A 20,459-nucleotide genomic window follows, 5' to 3' on the forward strand; every position below is an offset into this window, starting at 1 on the left:
CACTTGTCTGACAAGTGCCACTTAGCGAGGTGACGTGGCAAGCAAGTGCTTATTAGAATGTATGAAAACTGGTATAGTACATGTCACGTACTGGGGTCTTAGTTCTGATTGTAAGAACCACCAATCTAACAATTCGTACTGTGTTATCCCAGTATTTTATGGCTCAGATGAGAATACACATGCCACGGGGTCCTTATAGAATCAGTTGAACATCGCTTCTAATAAGACCCATAGAAGTAAACAGGAATGCTACTCTGTTCCCATAACTCTTTGAGTTAAGCAAATGGAGGAGCACTCTGCAGACTTTCTGTGAAAAGTGATGTGGAAAATTTTCAGCGGAAACACATTGCATCTTTTCCTGCAGCCCTTTTTCACTCTGGCTTGCTACATGGGGTCTTGGCCTTAAAGAGGACTTTTCACCACTCCAAGCCTGTGCAGCTTTCTGCCCGATGTTATAGGCGCTGCTGCACAGACTCTGGTGCACTTTGAATTATCTCCCTAGTCCCCCCTCGTTTTGGAGCTGTGAGCCCCGTTAATTCTGGCGCCCTGTATGTTAATTAGCCGTTCAGTGTCAGAAGGGCATTTCTGACTATAAAGAAAAGAGCTACGTCAGTCTGACACTGTCCAATTAGCAGTGGACAGTGTCGGAGCTGCTTCTGCTGTGTGCTCTCGTGAGTTCTCGGGAGATCAGGCAGTCCTCTCTTCACAGGCCTGCACAGAAGACCCGGAGAAGTGATCCAGGCCATGTATTGAAGTGGATGAAGGAGAACTTCACTGACATTGCTACAGGTAAGTAAAGAAACCCTTAAGCAATGAGCATAAGTGCCCTGTACACCCTGTGGACCTAGGTCTTGCCCCTATACAACGAGCATTAACCCCTATAGCCACTAGGCAATGCTTATTGCCTAGGGGCTATAGGGGTTAATGCTCATTGCCTAGGGGCTATAGGGGTTAATGCTCGTTGTATAGGGGCTAGATCTAGGTCCACAGGGTGTACAGGGCACTTCTGCTCATTGCTTAGGGGTTTCTTTACTTACCTGTAGCAATGTCGGTGAAGTTATCTTTCAACCACTTCATTGCACAGCCTGGATCGCTTCTCCGGGTCTTCTGTGCAGCCCTGTGAAGAGAGGACTGCCTGATCTCACGAGAACTCCCGAGAAAACGCAGCTGGAAGCAGCTCCGACACTGTCCACTGCTAATTGGACAGTGTCAGACTGACGTAGCTCTTGTTTTTATAGTCAGAAACGCCCTTCTGACTGTAAAGGTTTAATTAACATACAGGGCGCCAGAATTAACGGGGCTCAGAGCTCCAAAACGAGGGGGGCTAGGGAGATAATTCAAAGTGCACCAGAGTCTGTGCAGCTGCATCTATAACATGGGGCAGAAAGCTGCACAAGCTTGGAGTGGTGAAAGGTCCTCTTTAAAAACTGAGACTTGTATTGTGGAAATGTAGCTTTTTTTGTTGCAGATTTCATTGTGTTTTTGAACAAGAAGTGGATTGAGCAGAAGGTACAGGTATAAGACCTTCCTATAGGTTTCCCATTCCTTTTGTAGCCATTCTTGGTTTTGGCTCAAAAAGATCTACCAAAAAAGCGGTGTTTCCACAACTTGTGGCCTTAGCCCCTAAAAAGCTGCTGTTCTTGTTGCAGATTTTGCTGGATGTGTGCTGAAAAAGGAAAATATAAAGAAAGTTGTTATACTTCTCCATTCTACTAAACTTCTCCACTCCTAGCTTTGGCAAAAAAAAACCCCAGCAAATTCTGCAACAATAAAGCAGCTTTTCCGCAAAGTGGGACCTTAGCCTTAAAGTTGAGCTCACATAAGTGTGAATATAATTTTTCTACATCAGCTGAGCAGAAAAAAAAAAAAAGCTGTGACAGATCCCATGCGAAAGATAGAAACCAACGGTTCCATCGTGGTGGTGGTGGTGAAAATATGTGGAATGGAGGCTTACACACTAATATGAACTCTGCTTAAGTTAAAGCTATCTTTCTGTTTTATCAACTGTGATCTATCTTGTATGTTTAAGAGGTAGACTTCATCATGTAATGTGTGTTGTCATCTTACCTGTCTGCTGTAACTATCTTGCCATAACCCTTGATTATTGCTATTGATCAGAATCTTCTTCCTGTAATGCATGGACATGTGCCGCACTTTATTTTTAATTTTTTTTCTTGTGGACAAACCTATTAGGTGATGTGTACAGGTGTTTATAGCACCTTTCTTTTTAGGTAATTTTAACAATGATTCCTGCATTCAACTGAATCATAACACTGTTGCTGATCAATAAGAAAACTTGAGAAGCATTCACGCATGCTCCTAATGAAATAGTTACGTATATAATGTCTGATGGTAACAATGTTTTTTGTTTTTAGTGACTCCGCGCAATCTGTATGTTACAATACAATATGACATAGTTCTTAGGCTACTGAAATTGATATGACTGTCTGCGATCAGGAAAAAAAATAGTTCCACTCTTCTTGCTGGTTATGCCTTGCTTGTTTTCTTTTTATTGGGTTGAACTGCTACCAAACACAGACCAAGAACATGACATTTATTATGGTATTTATTTTTTTTCTTAACTGCTTTTTAATATTAGACCATTACTTAACTTGGAAGAAACAAGCCTCCACATTTACCTGTTCTACTTAAGCACAATGTTTATCAGTTTATAATCAGTGTATTTTTTTGCCTATTGTTGTTTATAGTGGCCTAGAATATAATAAATAAGAATTTGTGCTATCATTGATTTCCTGTTCTGTTTCCATTGTCCGATACCATAAAGGCATGTTCACAGCTATCAGGTTCCATTTGGAGCCCCTGTTGCAAATTGTGTCATAAATCACAAGCAAAAAATTTCTCCAAGCATTATTTTTGTATATCAAAATGATACACATTACTGAAATCCAACAGATTCCATTAAAATACATGGTTCCACGACAAGATGTTGTATCCATCACATAACTGATTCATACCGATCAGGATTTTAATTTTTTCTGTTCGAGAAGTGGAAATCCTGAAGGAAATGTGAACCCAGCCTTAAAAAAAATAATTACACAAATGTAGGAAAGTAAATGTTTTTAGACGGATTATTCCTATTGTTAATCTACAAGTAATTTGTTACTGGTTTACCCACAACCTGTTTGGCAACAAGTTAACAATAAATGTTTTAAGCCGGCTGCACACGACAGTACGAATATGCCGTCCATTCACGGCCGCTGGTTAGCACATATTCGTGTGCAACTGGCTTTAGGCTAAGGCCCCATGTAGCGAACCGCAGCCAAAAGGTGCTGCGGAAAAATGTGTTGCGGAATTTCGGCTTCCATTATACATGCTGCAATTGTAATCAGTGTTTCTGCTGCATGTATTTTTTTTTTTTTTTTTTTTTTTTTTTTTTTTTGCACTTTGTAGGGACTTTTGCCGCAGTATTTACACTATGTGGTGCCCTGGCCTTAAAATGTCATTGTAACTACCACTAGCAGAGATAAGTGGGCATGGAATTATGTCATAACCCTAAGCCAAGCCAATTATCAGGAACAAGTGTTTCTATAAAAGCATGTGCCCAATAATTGGCTCAAATATTGAACAGTCTTCTCCTCAAACACACTGGGTCATATTTAGAGTCCATTCAAACGGAGTAAACACGTGCTCATTTTGGCAAAATACACATGTAAAGAATACACATGTAAAAAAAAAAAAAAAAAAGTCACTGAAGTCAATGGAAGTCTTATTTTTACACGTGTATTCTTTAAACATATATTTTGCCAAAATGAGCGCGTGTTTACTCCGTGTGAATGGACCCTAAGGCTGCGTTCACACGGAGTTTTTTGGTCAGGTAGTTGGTCAGGAAACTGACTCAAATTCCTCCTCCAAAAAAACACCTCACCATACAATCCTATGGGTAACCAACGCAGTTGAAGGGTAATTTCAGATGGGATTTTTTTTGGACAAGAACCTACGGTGCAGGCCGCCTCAGGCTCTGGTCCAAAAATCGGGTAGCTGCGACTGAAAGCTTGTGCACTACACTGGCATCCAGCCCTGCACTCCACTCCAGATTAGGCCCAATGGGCCTAGTCTGGAGGAGGAAGTGTCTTCAGGTCGAAACGGCCAGAAGAATGAGCATCCCGCTTCTTTTTCCAGGAACCGGAGCAAGCCAGCTCCCGGAAAAAAACTCCTCAGCGGCTCTCATTGATTTCAATGGGAGCCATCTTTTTGGTCAGGATTTTGAGGTGAATTCAAACTCTGTGTGAACTTGCCAAAAGTAACATAAATGTCTCAGGATCCATTCACACAGTTTTTTTGGCGAGGAAAAAATCCGCTTCAGGAATTAGGAAATGGTTTTTTGAGGCTTATTTATTTATTTTTTTTATTTTTTTTCCTCTCCAGCACAGTGCATGGACCTAGAAAAAAAACACTAGTGCTTTTGCTAATTCCGTGGCCAAATCCATGAAGTAGATTTTCTGCCTCCAATTTACTGCGTTGATTTTTGCAGGTGGAATCCACCAGAAGGAAGTTGTTGGTTTTTTTTTTTTTGGTTTTTTTTCCCCCACGTGGATTCTGACATGGTTCCGGCGTCAAAATCCGTGCCAAAAAACTCCATGTGTATGGACCCTAACTATCTTATGCGCATCACGTTTTAAACACAAAGGGTGGGACTTAAGTGACAGCAATGTACTGTGCTGAAATGTTGTCACACCTTTTTGCTACAAACTAAGTGAACTAACAGGTGGAATAAGCTTAGACTAGAGAGTCTAAGGCAGGGGTGCTCACACTTTTTGAGCATGTGAGCTACTTTAGAAACTGACCAAGGGATAAGATCTACTACCCACTTCTTGGGGGTGGGATGGGGGCCTGGGCGGGCCAGGGGTGGGGCATGTGGGCGGGGCGGAGCGTGAGAGCAGGAGACAGCTCTCCGGTGTCTGCTTGTTCACAAAGCAGGCTCAGAATCATCTCCGGACATTGGCAGGCGGGGCCGCCACAGCCCTGACTGCGAACGAGTGCAAGGCCCCGGCTTGCCAGTGTCCGGAGATGATTCTCAGCCTGAGCTGTCAACAAGCAGACACCGATCCTGCGATTGACCCATACGTCCTTCGCGATCGACCGGTAGATTGCGAACGATGTATTGGGCACCTCTGGTCTAAGGCAAAGACTCCACATTGCAGAAAAGCTGCTATTTTTTTTTTTTTCTTAGTGAAGCCCAGGATGGTTACAAAAGGAATAGGAAATATAAAGGAAGCTCTTATTCTTCTACCTTTTCCTCAATCAACTTCTGACTTTAGCTCAAAAAACCGCAGCAAAATCTGCAAGAAAACCCAGCTTTTCCATAACAAGAGGCTTTAGCTTTAAGGACATGACTCCACATTGCGAAAAAACAGTGTTTTGGCTGTGGCTAAAAATGCTGTGTTTTTTCATTACCTGCAGAAAAAAAAAATCTTACTTTTTTTTTTTCTTTGGAAATCGCAGCAAGTTAGTTACACCTACAGAAACACTGGTGTTTTCCATATAGGTATAATAGAGGTAAACTCTGCAGTCTTTTTGTGAGAAACGCTGCAGAAAAAAACAATGTGTTTCTGTCACAGTTTTCTCTGTAATGTTTTTTTTTTGGCTGCGGCATGCATCTCTTTCCACTAAAATATTACTCAATGGACAAAAAACAAACAAACCAAAGGCTGTTATAGTCTTTATAATTGAAGGGTATCAGTGTATGACACACTTTATTTGTAAAAAATATGCAAATCTAGTCTCCTGGATGGAATTAGGAGAACAGAGTGCACTCTGTACACCACCCTATAGAGGGCAGCATCCTTAACATCATGAACGACTCAGTTATAAAGTCTTTTAATCATAATGTGAATTTAATTGCTAAATCAGTATTTCTGTCCCAAAAGGAACAGATTCCCAACTATGGACAGCGCTGTTTCGGCCTATTGGGCCATCCTCAGGGATACTGATTTAGCATGATGAGAGACTATAGACCAGGGTATGGGGGCACTCGTCCACATTAGGGAGAGTGTTCGCCTACATAGGCAGTACGGAGACTTACAAGTCTCTCACCATGCTAAATCAGTATCCCTACACTATGCTGAGGATGGCCCAATAGGCCGAAACAGCGCTGTCCATAGTTGGGAATCTGTTCCTTTTGGGACAGAAATACTGATTTAGCAATTAAATTCACATTATGATTAAAAGACTTTATAACTGAGTCGTTCATGATGTTAAGGATGCTGCTCTCTATAGGGTGGTGTACAGAGTGCACTCTGTTCTCCTAATTCCATCCAGGAGACTAGATTTGCATATTTTTTACCCATAATCCCTAGCGGAGCAGGAATGACTTGTAAGTCTCCGTACTGCCTATGTAGGCGAACACTCTCCCTAATGTGGACGAGTGCCCCCATACACTTTATTTGGTGGAATTGACAGCTGTATGTTGTCACAAAGATAATTTTGTTTTAGGTTTTTTGTTAATTATTGTTCCTACTATTTTCTCTATTTTAGCAACTATTGTCAGTCATAGCAAGTTGTCACAACCACATTCATTTTCATTTCCTGCAACACTGTCTTTTTTGGCCGTGCAATATGTTTTGGCCAAAGTGGATATTTAGCTGTAGCTTTAGTCACATCTATTAATCCTTTAGTGACCAGCCTCTTTTAGGCCAATATGACCGACTATATTTCCCCAGTCTTCCTGACTGCACCACAGTAGGATGGCCCCAGGACCTAATAGGGACAGAAAACAAAGTTTTAAAAAGGTTACTTCTTCCCTTCAGTACCCAGTGATTTCCTGTCACTATAGGGCAAGAACTGAAAAGTTATATAAGGGCATCTGGCTAGGAAACCTTCCACTGGGGTTTGCTTGTCTCTGGTCTGCCTTCCTCTGTCTGTGGATGTTCCACTCCCTCCACCGCCATAGTAATGCTGGGGGTCTTTATCATCACCTCTTCCCTAGTAGTTTGGTTTCTCCCATTTCTCATCTTCTCTGGATCTTTCTCTGCCGTTTTAGCTGTTGGTTCTTTAAACAATGGCAGAATAAGGGCCCGTTCCCATGGAGTAACGCTGAGCATGTAAACACATGTCAGAGTGAGCGCTTCAAAACAGAATCCCATTGACGTCAATGGGTTCTGTTTAACGCGCGGAACACATTGAGATCAATGGGTTAAAAAGACCCCCATTGATTTCAATGTGTAGCGCGTGTAAGACGGAACCCATTGAAGTAAATGGGATTCTGTTTTGAAGCGCTCACTTTGACACTTGTTTACATGTCAGATTGAACACAGCGTTACTCCGTGGGAATGGACCCTTGATGTGTTTATTTTTTTTTCTCTCACAAAAAATATCAGTTGTCTAGGGGCCACACAGTGGATCAGTGGTTAGCACTGCAGCCTTGCAGCGCTGGAGTCCTTGGTTCGAATTCCAACCAAGGCAAAAAAAAAAAAACATCTGCAAGGAGTTTGTATGTTCTCCCCGTGTTTGCGTGGATTTCCATCTCATACTCCAAAAAAGACATACTGATAGGGAAGAAAATGTACATTGTGAGCCCTATGTGGGGGTCACAATCTACATTAATAAATATATATATATATATATATATATATATATATATATATATCTCAGTTGTCCAGGATTAGAAATAATTGGACACAGAGTGGCAACAAATTTATAGTCAACTATCCCCGATCCTCAGTCTGGGTGACTTGTCTCCTGTCATCCCTCTTTCCCCAGCCACCTCTGGCTCTTCTATTTATACTGGAAAACCCCTTTACGCGATCTTTACACATTATATGAAAAGTGTGAAACTGCTAAATTTAGGTGGACAATCTATTATATAATTCACAAAATTTTCTAGAGAATATATGAGTGAAGACTTGTTGGTTGATAACTATTTATGTATGTTGCTTACTTGTGTAGCACCAGCATATTACACCGCACTTTTATAGACATTGTGTTTGCTGTCCCATATACAGCTCAAAATCTACATTCACTATCAGTATGTCTTTGGAGGAAACCCATAGAGAATGTACCAACTCCTTACAGATGTTGTCCGAGGCAGGCTTTAGCACATGTTCTGTTGTGATCATAGAGCCCTATTTGTCCCTTTGCAATGGTAGTAAAAGTGTATATTCCAAACCAGTTATGTAAAGGTTAATGAAAGAATGATGGCCATTGGGGCATGGTCTTTAGGATTCTGATGAAGTAAGGGGAAAATATAGCAGATCCGTGTGCATAAAAATAAAGTGTATGCTCATTAAAATGATGAAATATGCCTTGAATGTTGAGAGGGGGCTTACTAATGAGACTGGTAGACAAAGCAAAGAAAGGATCTGCGGCTAGACAGCTTGTGAAAGGGATATTTTAATATGTCCTATTTACTGAAGCGCTTTGATTGGAAGTTTTATTTCTATTTTATTCCTATTCTAACATGAACATTCCACAAGTGAAACAATCAGATGTTCTCCTGTAGATGCGTTTTTCCCTACATGTTCTCTGTTTTACTCCCACACAGATTGTACAAGTCATCTTGTATTAACACAAGTTCCATGATAAAATAACAGCTTCTTGCTTTTTTTTCTGAATTACTTTTGAAAACAATAGAAAGAATAAAGTTTCTCTTTGCAGAGCTGACACTTGACACAGATCACATAATGGAGCTGTATAGTTGTGCTTAAATGTATACAATACAAGCAATAACCTACATTTAGGCTGTATTCACACAGAGTAACGCCAGGCGTTTTTTGTGTGCTTTTTGCACATAGCGCCGCGTTAACGCCGCACTATTTTACGGTGGTGTTGACCGGCATTAACGCGGCGCTACGCGACGTTAACGCAGCGCTATGTGCAAAAAGCACACAAAAAACGCCTGGCGTTACTCTGTGTGAATACAGCCTTAAATGGGATTAAAATATGATCAATTTACCTCAGTATGCTTAATTTCCATAAGGCATTAGTGTTGGACGAAGGAAAAAGTTGTACACGTTGTGCTTTTATTTCCGTCCCAAAAACTGATGACTGATGGAAGGTACACTTCAGTTTTTTGCTAGAAACTGAAAGGTTTTGGTTACGTTAAAACAAATGACTAAAAGTTAAGACAAACCGAAGGTAAAGTTTGTGTCTGTGTTTGTGTGTGATCCTACAAGCAGATGTATAAAAAAAACTTTTAGATACATGGTACTTTTAGGCTGAAGCCCCATGTTGCGTTAACACCACAGCTCCCCCCCCCCCCCAAAAAAAAAAAAAAAAAAGCTGCGTTTAACAGCATCTACAAAGCATAAAAAAATCAGCAGTGGAAAAGCTATGTTTTTGGTATAGGTATAATGGGGCAGAAAGCCTGCAGCAGAAAACTCTTCAAAAATGCTATGAAAAAAGTTGCAGAAAAAACACGCCACAGTTATTTCTGCAGCATTTTTTTGCTGCGTTTTGCTACGTGGGGTCTTACCCTAATATCAGTTTGCATCAGCTTTTAAAAGGATCAGCAAATGAAAAGAAACTGATTTGATGAAAACTTATGCTCTATGTTCTAGCTTCACTCAGTATCACTGCCATATAATAATAACAAGACATGACAGAGAACTCTGGAAGAATATTTAGCAATAAGTAGTAGTACAATTCTTCTTAGGTACCAATAAACATCTTCCTCTGTGAGCAAGAGTCCTGACTTAGAGACACTCCATCTCTATTGTGCAAGCTGATGAGCGAACAGTGAAATATTCTATATTCGTTTCAAATAGCCCCTCAATATTCGACTATTCGAACGAATATTGAACCCCATTATAGTTTATGGGGAAAAAAGCTTTGTTTCAGGGGAAGCCACTCTTCGACTCAGGAGAGTCACCAAGTCCACTATTACACCCCAGGAAATGAGGACAACACCTCTGGAATGCAACTGGGACAGCAGGGGAAGCATGTCTGAGGACATCTAAGGGCTAGTTCACACGTAAAAACCTCCTGGCTTATTTTGGTCCTGAAAAAAACCGCTTCCTAATTAGGAAGCTTTTTTTTTACATTGCCAAGCTTTTTTTGGAGCTTTTTTTTGTAAAAACCGCTTCCAAAAAAAAACCAGGCTGTTTTCCCCTCCCATATGAGTGAATGGGCTGAAAAAACCGCTAGCGTTTTTTTTCCGCGCGGTTTTTTGCAAAAAACCGTGTCACTTATTTTTGCAAAAAAACGCGCGGAAAAAAAACGCGTGGTTTTTGCCTCCCATTCACTTCTATTGCTTTCTTCAGGCGGAAAACGCCTGAAGAAAGGTCATGTCGCTTCTTTTTTCTGCTAGCTGAAAAATAACTAGCAGAAAAAAAAAGCTAGAGGAAAAAAAAAGCTAGCGGAAAAAAAAGCTAGCTGTTCACATAGGGCTCCATTGTAAAGGGGCTGATTTTGAAGCGAAATCCGCTGTCAAAAAACTCCCCTTTGCCCATGTGTGAACTAGCCCTAACAAGCCCAAGTTCATGTATTACGCAACTAATAATGCGGGAGCTGACTTTTTCCTATAGGAATGCATTGACCAGCGTTGATTGGCCGAATGCCATACAGAGTACAGCATTCAGCCAATCAACGCTGGTTCTGCCGGAGGCTCGTCTGTGAGGAGGCGGAGTCTAAGATCGGTCCACAGCAGTCTCCATTGTGGTCCGATCTCAGGTATAGCAGAGTTGACACAGCTCTGCTACATCTCAGGTGTAGTGGAGCTGTGCACTCAACTCTGCTACACCTGAGATGTAGCAGAGCTGGCCTGCGCTGAGCTCTGCTACACTTGAGATGCAGCAGATCTGGCCATGCAGTGAGCTCTGCTACACCTGAGATGCAGCAGAGCTGGCCATGCGCTAAACTCTGCTACACCTGAGATGCAGCAGTGCTGGCTGTACGCTAAACTCTGCTACCCCTGAGATGCAGCAGAGCTGGCCGTGCACTCAATGCTGCTACATCTGAGATGTAGCAGTGCTGTGTTAACTCTGCTATACCTGAGATATAGCGGTGTAGCAGTCTCATATGAACCAAATCTGAAATCCACTCTTCGTATAAAGTGGAGGTCACCTGATTTAGCCAGCCAATTACTTTTTCTGATTTTTTTTCGATTGCCTACGTTGTCATAGTTCCTGTCCCACCTCCCCTGCACAAAAAAAGCGCCAGGGGAGGTGGGAAGGGATACAAATTTTTAGTGCGTTTTCCGCATGGTATTCGATTGGAATCGAATATCTTGAGTAGCCTGATATTCGATCGAATACCAATTCGATTGAACACCGTTCGCTCATCTCTAGTATTGAAGGCTAAGGCACAGTACTGCGCGCTTGCTGTCATGAAAAAGGAGGAGCCATTCCCTGCAGAAGAAAAACAGGAAGAAGACAGGTATAATAGGATGGGGGGGATTGAGTGAGTTGGGAAGGGCTAGTAGTGGGAGGAATAGCTAGGGAAACAGGAAGGGGGTGTTATTGTTATTATTATTATTATTATTATTAATTATTTATATATAGCACCATTAATCCCATGGTGCTTTACATTTGAGTGTTTACATGCAGTACACAGAATATACAGGTAGATATAATACTAACAATGACCGACCACTGGCACAGTGGGGTAGAGGACCCTGCCTGCGAGGGCTTATCATCTATGGGGGAAGGGGGATAGAGACAGAAGGAGAGGGGGAGACTGTTCAGATGGTGGTGTGGTAATAGTGTTATTGGAGTTTGTAGGCCTTCCTGAATAGGTGAGTCTTCAGGGCCTTCTTGAATCCTGTGATTGTGGGGGTCAGTCTTATGTATGTTGGTAAGGAGTTCCAGAGTATGGGGGATGCACAGGAGAAATCTTGGAGATGGTTGTGTGAAGAGCGGATAAGAACCGAAAGGAGTAGCAGTAGGAGACAGGGAAAGGGGAGGAGTGAGAGGGGGATAGTGTGAGAGCCTACAACTATCAGAACACATTGCATCAACTAAGACAGCAGGAAGCTACACTGAGTAAACAAATTCAGAAGATGCCAGGCGCTCCCAGAGAAACTCAGAAATCACACAAAACACTGCTAAAGGTATAATCACCAAACAAGTTGTAAGTCCAGCTCACCCTTTTCCAATATGTACAATGTTCGACCAACGAGCACGGAAACCTCTGTTGGATGCCAGGTCCAAAAATTGAAACAGTAGTGAATAAAATCCAGCTCTAGTTGTAGTCGAACAAATCACGTAGCGTGGTAGAGTAAAATATAACTTTTATTATATCAAAATAATAAAACCGTCACATAGTGACATGGGAGTCAATGTTACACAGCTACGCGTTTCAGGATTGCTCCCTTCTTCATGGCTTAACACAATCTATTGTTTCTCCTCCTTATAAAACACACCTGAATCACCGACTCCTCCCATACTCTTAACCCATTATTAACCTGTATACCAGTACCTCTACCACCTCCTATACATAGTAATCATATTCAATATATACAATGTACAATACATAATATACGTATCACATACATCGAATAAAGTGTCTTTAAAAAAAACAGCATTGAAACATCATACATATGCAATACTATTATTATATTAACACAATATTACAATGTGTATATATCGTTTCATCATTCCTCTTGCAAGCGTATTTACATAGAACCATCTCCCCTCATATACATATATATTGCTCAACAATCCAAATATAAAGCTGTACCTGCTTTTGCTAGATTTTCCCATCCAATATCGCCGAGCGGGTTCCTTACGTCTCTTCCTGTTGTCCTACTACCTCCTACTTCCTGTACACATATAATTGTTACTAAGCAACTTTCCACATGACCCTCATCACATGACCTATCACGTGTCCAACTTCTCACAGTGCGTAGAATTGTTGCTAAGCAACTTTCCACGTGACCCTCATCACATGACCTATCACGTGTTCAACTACTCATAGTGCATAGAATAGTCAGTCTTACCATCTATTACATAGTAACCATCATAAATGATAAATAATATCAGAACTCATAATACCATATTGTTGCTCATATATAAGATGTACCACCCACGGCCTAAAAGAGCCCATATATATATATATATATATTATCACGCAGTCATAAGCTTAGACTCATTAGGTAGAGACCACAAACTAATAGAAACCGACAGTTTATGCTATACTACAGTTATATGGCCAAACCCATTATCTAGCGTTCAACGGGTTTAATAAATATACGAGAGATCCGACCGGACATTAAGACCGGCCGGATGCCTCGTACGTAACTCCAGTATCCAAAAAGCTTCGCGCAACCCGTCTGGGTCTGGCCACCTTTTCTATTGCATAGAAAATTAAATTCGAAACATCTCCTCCATGAACATGGAAGAAGTGTTTCGAAACGTTAGAAGTTCTGTCACTTTCACTACTGCTTCCCTGTATATGTTCCGATATCCTAGTTTTAACCGCTCTGATTGAGCATCCCACATATAGTAATTGGCACTGGGTACATTCAATAACATAAACGATATGGTCCGTATTACAGTTCAGAAAACTGTTAATATTATACTCCTTTGTATGTGTTGAATTAAAGAACTTCTTAGTTTTATGACCATATTCACACATCGTACATCGTTTATTGCCGCATCTAAAAAAACCTTTTAGGTCTAACCATGTGTTGCTACATTGTTGACTAGACTCTATCAGCATACTCGGGGACACCATATCACCAATTGTTTTACCCCTACGAGCCACGCATTGAATTCCATTTTTAAGGATTTTCCTAGTTAGAGGGTCACATTCTAAGATTGGTAAGTTATGCCTAATTATTTTTGTTATGGCCGAGAATTGTTTACTGTAAGGAGTAGAGAACACTATTCTATCATTCACATTACTACAATGTTCAATCTTTTTCTCCTCTAGTAAAGATGAATGAGATTTCTTATCTACAATCCTCTTTGCCCTATCCAGAGACCATTTAGGGAAACCCCTAGCTTTCAATCTTGCGATAGTAATGTCACTCTGCATTTTATACTCCTGCTCAGATGAACATGCCCGTCGTGTTCGTACTAACTCACCCACTGGGATTGATCGTAATGTATGTTTAGGGTGGTGGCTTGATGCTTTCAGTAATGAATTTCCTGCGTTTGGCTTACGATAAATACTAGTTTCAATTTTATTAGTACTCACATCACCCCGAAGATTAACATCCAAAAATGCTATTTCTCTGTCGTGGTGGGAGGAAGTAAAAGTTATACCGATGTTATTAGAATTTATATACTTCAAAAATTCTGTCAATTCTGACTGACTACCCTTCCAAATTATTAACACATCATCGATATACCTGCCAAACCATTCGATGGAATTTCAAAATGGATTGACAGATGAAAATATACTTTGTTCCTCCCACCACGACAGAAAAAGATTGGCCAAAGACGGGAAAAGGGGGCCCCCATAGGGGCTCCCTTTATTTGCAAAAAATACTGCCCAGAAAAAACAAAAAAATTGTGCTGCAATAAAAATTTCGTCACGTCCAGCAGATATTCACATAGTATATCACAATATTGACTATACTTCTTTAGATGGTAAGATAGAGCTATAATAGCAAGATCATGTGAAATGTTGGAATATAACTGCTGGACGTCACATGTTACCCATAAATAATCTTTACACCATAGAACTTCCTGCAACATTTTTAACAATGATTTTGTGTCCCTTATGAAGCCAGGGATTCTATTCACCAATGGTTGAATTAAACCATCAAGCCACGAGCAAATATTCTCCCCCAATGACCCAATACCTGCCACTATTGGTCTCATAGGGGGCGGATACTGCTTCTTGTGGGTTTTCGGCAGGCCATGAAAGATGGCTGTAATAGGATTAGCAGGTATCAGAAATTTACCTTGTGTTTGAGAAAATATACCCAACCTAACTCCCTTTTCAACCAACTGTGTCAGAGAATCCATAAATATTTCTGTCGGATCACGATCTAACTTTCTGTATGTATTACAATCATTTAGAATATCAAAACATGCTTGTTTGTAATCCTCGACATTCATGATTACTATACGTCCATCCTTATCGGATTTCTTGATAACAATATCACTACGTTTACTCAAACTTAATAAGGCTCAATGTTCCTGAGCAGTAAAGTTTTTATTCATTGTATCCTTGTTTATTTCCCCCCTTAGGGTCTCGAGGTCCCTCTCTACGGACTGTTGAAAAAGTGCATAGGAGGGAGCCCGAGACCCCAAGGGGTAAAATGTAGGATTAGTTGTTTTAACACCTACTTGGTGGATGGAACCATCATTATATGGATCACTCTCCACCTGAAGATCCATCAAATCCAACAACATATTCTGCTCTTTAAACATCAGACCCAAAAATAAATTGTTCTCATTAGTATGCACATTACTCCCATCATTACACAACTCATTATTCATATCCTGTTCAAAAAAATGTCTCTTAATTGTTAACAGGCATATAAATTTGTTGATATCTAGAAGTGTATTAAAGAAGTTGAAATTGCACGTGGAAACAAAATTCAAACCATTTGCAAGCACCTTCATCTCAATATCACTAAATGAAAAGGAAGACAAGTTCAGCACATTATCATATATTTTCTCATTTAATCCAGGTATTGGTGTCTGTTCCCTCGGGTATGGTATCGGCGGTGTCTTGCGATGTCTCTTTCCCGCCCTCCGTCCCCGTTTTTTGATGAAGTCCTGAAAAACTCCCTGGTATTTTTCCTCTCAGGGTAAGGGGTTAGTGACCCTCCTACCAGACTCTCTGAGTTGTTGGTATCTGTGCTGACATTTTGTATAGAACTTGATGCATCTGATTCAAATTCAGAAGAACTGAATGACACTTTCCGTATAAAGTTATTCTTTTGTCGATCTTTCTTGAGTATAGATTTAGGCATGTCCTCTCTCACTTTGGTTTTCTTGGAATAGACATAGCCAGATGTATAGTCACTAGTGTCTCTCATAAACGTTTTCTTTTTTACACTCATAATCTGTTCTTCCGTTTTGTCCACTCCTGCTAAAGGTATATGGGTAACTTAACCCATTAATAGCACTAACAGACCTTTTAAAAAATAATAATAATTTTGGTCTGGAAAACCCCTTTAAGGATAAGCCATAAAACTCTAACTGCTTTAAACCTTCTTTTTTCTTGAGACTGTACCCCCCTACTGAAGTGAGATTGTAACTGTATAAACAGCTAAGTTTGATAAATATGATGTCCATTAGCTTGATGCCCACTATCCCATCCACATTTGAAGAATGGATTGAGTATTGTAAAAATGTAAAATGAGGCTTTTTGTGCAAATAAAACCCCAAAGCACAAAACCTTATTTTAGTGAAATATTTGTAATTAAATAACTTTATATTGAATTTACACAAAATTATAAATGTGCATATATATGGGTTTTTTTTTATTTTATCTAGAATTTATCTATAATGTGTATAGGTAAAAGGTTTATAAGTGAGGCAGGAATAACTTTGCAGATCTTAAAAAACAATAGTATCTTTAAACCAGCTTTCGTTTTTGATGATCTGTATAAATCACCTTCAAAGTGCTCACTAAACTCTGGCATAGAATCATATGACAGGGAATCTTGAAATATATCCAGGACAGATAATAATCAAGGACATCCACCGGCAGATCCACATTGACCTTCAGCTGACTCGTCCATACAAACAGTAACTAGTCGCTTCAGCGGAATAAAATACTGAATGGTTCTTCTGTTTGTAGAACCCTGTTCTTTGATACTGTCTTATCACTAGTAAGTGCAGACTTTTTAGAATTTTATTGAGAAATACGAGAAAAGAATAGACCAGAAAAGAAAAGAATTAACCTATCATTATAGGAGCTAAATCAATGATTCAATGACAAAAACAGCTGGGATATGACAATACGCTATAATGAAAGGAATGAGCGAATCCGCGCAGCGCCTGTGGACCTTTGAGCTAGTAATAATCATTATTTGCATATGACCTTAAATGCCTGTCAGCATGCCTGAGCATCATTTCTAAACTAAATGTAAAGTATTGTAGGGCAGTTTGTTCTTCTCGTGTTTACGTGGTTTCCTCTTAGTACTCTCATTTTCTCCCACACTTAGTTTGTAAGCCCTTTATGGGACAATGGCAACGTTTATAAAGTGCTACAGAATATATTGGCGCTATAGAAGTAACAAGAGAAAATAAAATCTGTTCCTCCAACTCTGAGAAATTCAGCAATTGCAATTGAATCTCCAAGTGCTACTTGGGGCATTCCCACAGATTCAAGTGCCTGGGCATCTGAGCGAAAACCCCAACTAGTTGAATTTCGCAACATTGGAGCAGATTATGATCACTTTTTTTTTTTTTTTTTAAAGGCTCCATATTCGTTTTCTTGCAAGTTTTGGCTTGAAAACTGTAAGTGCTATTATACTCTGGGATCTCTCCAGACTCCACAGTATTATAATTAGAAACCCTGGGGAGCAGCTGAAAAATAATAATAAAAAAAATAACACTCATCACCTTTTCTGTCACCACTGAGGTATCTGGTCTTCTTTCTCGGGCGTTGCCAGTGTCTTCTGGCCTGCTCTGTGATGTTAGGGGCATTGGCTCACCACTAAGGTCACGGATGGGGCTTCATTAGTAACATGGCAGGAGTTTAACAAAAGTACCATGATGTTGATGCACCCACGTGACTGATGAGGCCCAATCACAGCCTCAGTGGTGACCTGGGGCTACTGTTGTCATAGAGGAAAATGGAAGACGCTGGGGAAAGAAGTTCATATACAGTGGCAGAGGCCAGAGAGGTGATGAAAGGTGAGTATGTGTGTTTTTCTATTATTCCAAATCTGCCCTGAGCCTCCAGTTATTACACTCTGGGGTCTGAAAAGTCCCCTTGGTATAATAGTGATTTGTGGGTGGCAAACTCCAAAATATTTTTAATGAACTTGGTTTGTTACAAACCAGTTCACGTATCTCTAGTGCTGAAGATGACAGATTCCCTTTAAAAAGAACCTTTCACTACCACCACCAATTCAAGTTTGTAGTATCTGTGAATAGGCGCCACTTCAATGATTAAAGTGCAGTTTGGAATTTTTTCTCTAGCCTCTACCATTTCCGAATAACAAGTGTAGTTAGTTCTGAATTGCCATTTAGGCTCTGTAAGGCTGCTCTGTAATTCTGCAGAATTAGTGGAGCAGCAGCTATTAAAAGATGCAAAGAGTTGGAATTGTTGGAGGTGGTGAATGGTCCTCTTCAAAATATTGCATAATAGTAGACATATACTGTCCCACAACTAGATATGAGTGATCCAGTTTATTTCTAACCGGGCTCGTTATTCATTTTTGAAACATTCTACAGTTCAGTTAGTATGAGCTAACTAAAATGACATGTTACAATGCCTTGCGAAAGTATTCAGCTCCTTTGAACTTCTAAACTTTTTCACAAGGCACTGTATAAGCATGGAGTACAAGATCACATGACGAGATGGGCCCACTTGTAATACTTTGAAATCAGGCCTCGTGACAGGAGACAGCCAATCATGAGCGACTATAGGTCTAAGATAACTGATAACTGCAGTTTAAAGCCCAGACTGATGGACAGACACCAATCTAGTTAAAACCCATCCATGTCTTGTAAACCGCAATCTACTTCAGGCCTGCAGTTTACAAAACACAGAGACCAGACAAAACACGCCTGCTTCTCAGCACAGGCTGGCGCAATGCCTCCTGCATTGAGACGCAGATGTCCTATGCCTAAACCCTGCTCAAGAGGAGAAGAGGAGGCGGCAGAGGCAGCTCCATTCACCAGGATCACCGGTAGGTGAGTATAACTTTTTTTTTAGCACAGTTATGGATATTTTAATGGTATAAGGGGTTGTTAGGAAGGGGTAATATAAGGGAATACTCATTAGGGGGCATTATGATGATAGGGGATTCATTTATATAAGGGCTATTAGGGGGCATTATAAGGGGGAGGTAATTTATATAAGGGGTCATTAGGGGCACAGTATTTATGTTAGAGGGATCAGGAGCATAATATAAGGGAGCAATTCATTTATTTAGTATGGCGCTTGGCTTTATTAAGGCTAAGGCCCCAAATAGCGGGCTGCAGAAAAACAATGCTGCAGGAAAAACTGCAGCACAAACGAATCGTGGTTTTTCCTGCAGTGCTTTTCACAGAATGTCCACAGAGGTTTCCTCTGCAGACTTTCTTCTTTCATTATAACTACAGGGAAACCGCCAGAGTTTCCATACGTATAACTGACATGCTGTGATTTCCAAAACCGCAATGGTTTTGGAAATCGCAGCATGTCTGCTACATGTATTTTTCCAAAATATCTGGATAGAATTCTCTAAAATCCCATTCATTTTGCAAGAATTGTAAAATGCTCCATTTTTTCTGCAATCTTTACACAATGGTCACACCACAGCATTTACGCCACATGAGGCCCAGCCTTAGGCTAAGGCCCCATGTTGCGGAAACATTGTTTTTTTCATTACAGATCTTGTTGCGTTTTTTTGAGCCAAAGCCAAGATTGGATACGAAGGGAATCAGAAATATATAGGAAGCTCTTATACTTCTAACTTCTGCCACAAATCTAGTCCTGGCTTTGACTCAAAAAACTGCAACAAAAAAGCTGTGTTTCCTCCACATGATTACTGTGCTCGTTATAGTCACAGCACAATAATCAGACATCAGCCTGGTAACGAGCTATGCACCTTTGTGCTCATCACATGACCATGGACTGGATATCACATGACCATGGTCAGAATTTCATCGGTTAGAGGTATCAATATGAATGATAACAAGCAGAGATCTAGAAAACTGTGAGGAATTGATACAGAAAGTATGTTGGATAATTGTATATCTTTTATGAAAGTGGAAACCCCTTTAAGTAATGACTACCCAAATCTTAGTGATTGGGGAATGAATCATTGTTTTGTAATTCTTCTTATTTACTGTACATGAATGTTATATTGCATCTGTGGACGAGCCATTTAACATTTGGATCAAACTAGCAGTGAGTATATGTACGATACACAATTTAGTACCAAGTAATCTAAGCAAGTCCATGATTTGCTGCTTAAGACTTAAACTTTGAAACTTCTGTCCCTGACTTTTTGATGTGCAATAATCCAAGCCAAACTTTTTAACTATACACTCAGTGGTTAAGGCATGATTTGTTCAGAGTAAGCAAGCTTCACCTGTGACACCTCAGCATGTCACCAAATCCACACCGCACAATTTATTAGGATGCCAAGTTCCCTATCTTAAAAAAGTAACACTGGCACACATAGACACTTTATCAAGAAACCAGCAGGGGTCAATGTAGCACACACTATACCATAGAAAAAACACTCTCAGTAGTGCAATTTTTATTGACCTGTTTTTAGTTTTGAAGGATATGATAAATAATCCACACAACCAACATACCCGATTATTTTTTTATTAGTATTATTATTATTACTATTATTTTCAGTATTATTTACAAAAAAAAATACCTGTACAAGACATGTGAAATGACTGAATGAAGTTATCATTCCCATGGTATCG

Source organism: Leptodactylus fuscus, chromosome 1, assembly GCF_031893055.1.
Source record: "Leptodactylus fuscus isolate aLepFus1 chromosome 1, aLepFus1.hap2, whole genome shotgun sequence".
Lineage (NCBI taxonomy): Eukaryota > Metazoa > Chordata > Amphibia > Anura > Leptodactylidae > Leptodactylus > Leptodactylus fuscus.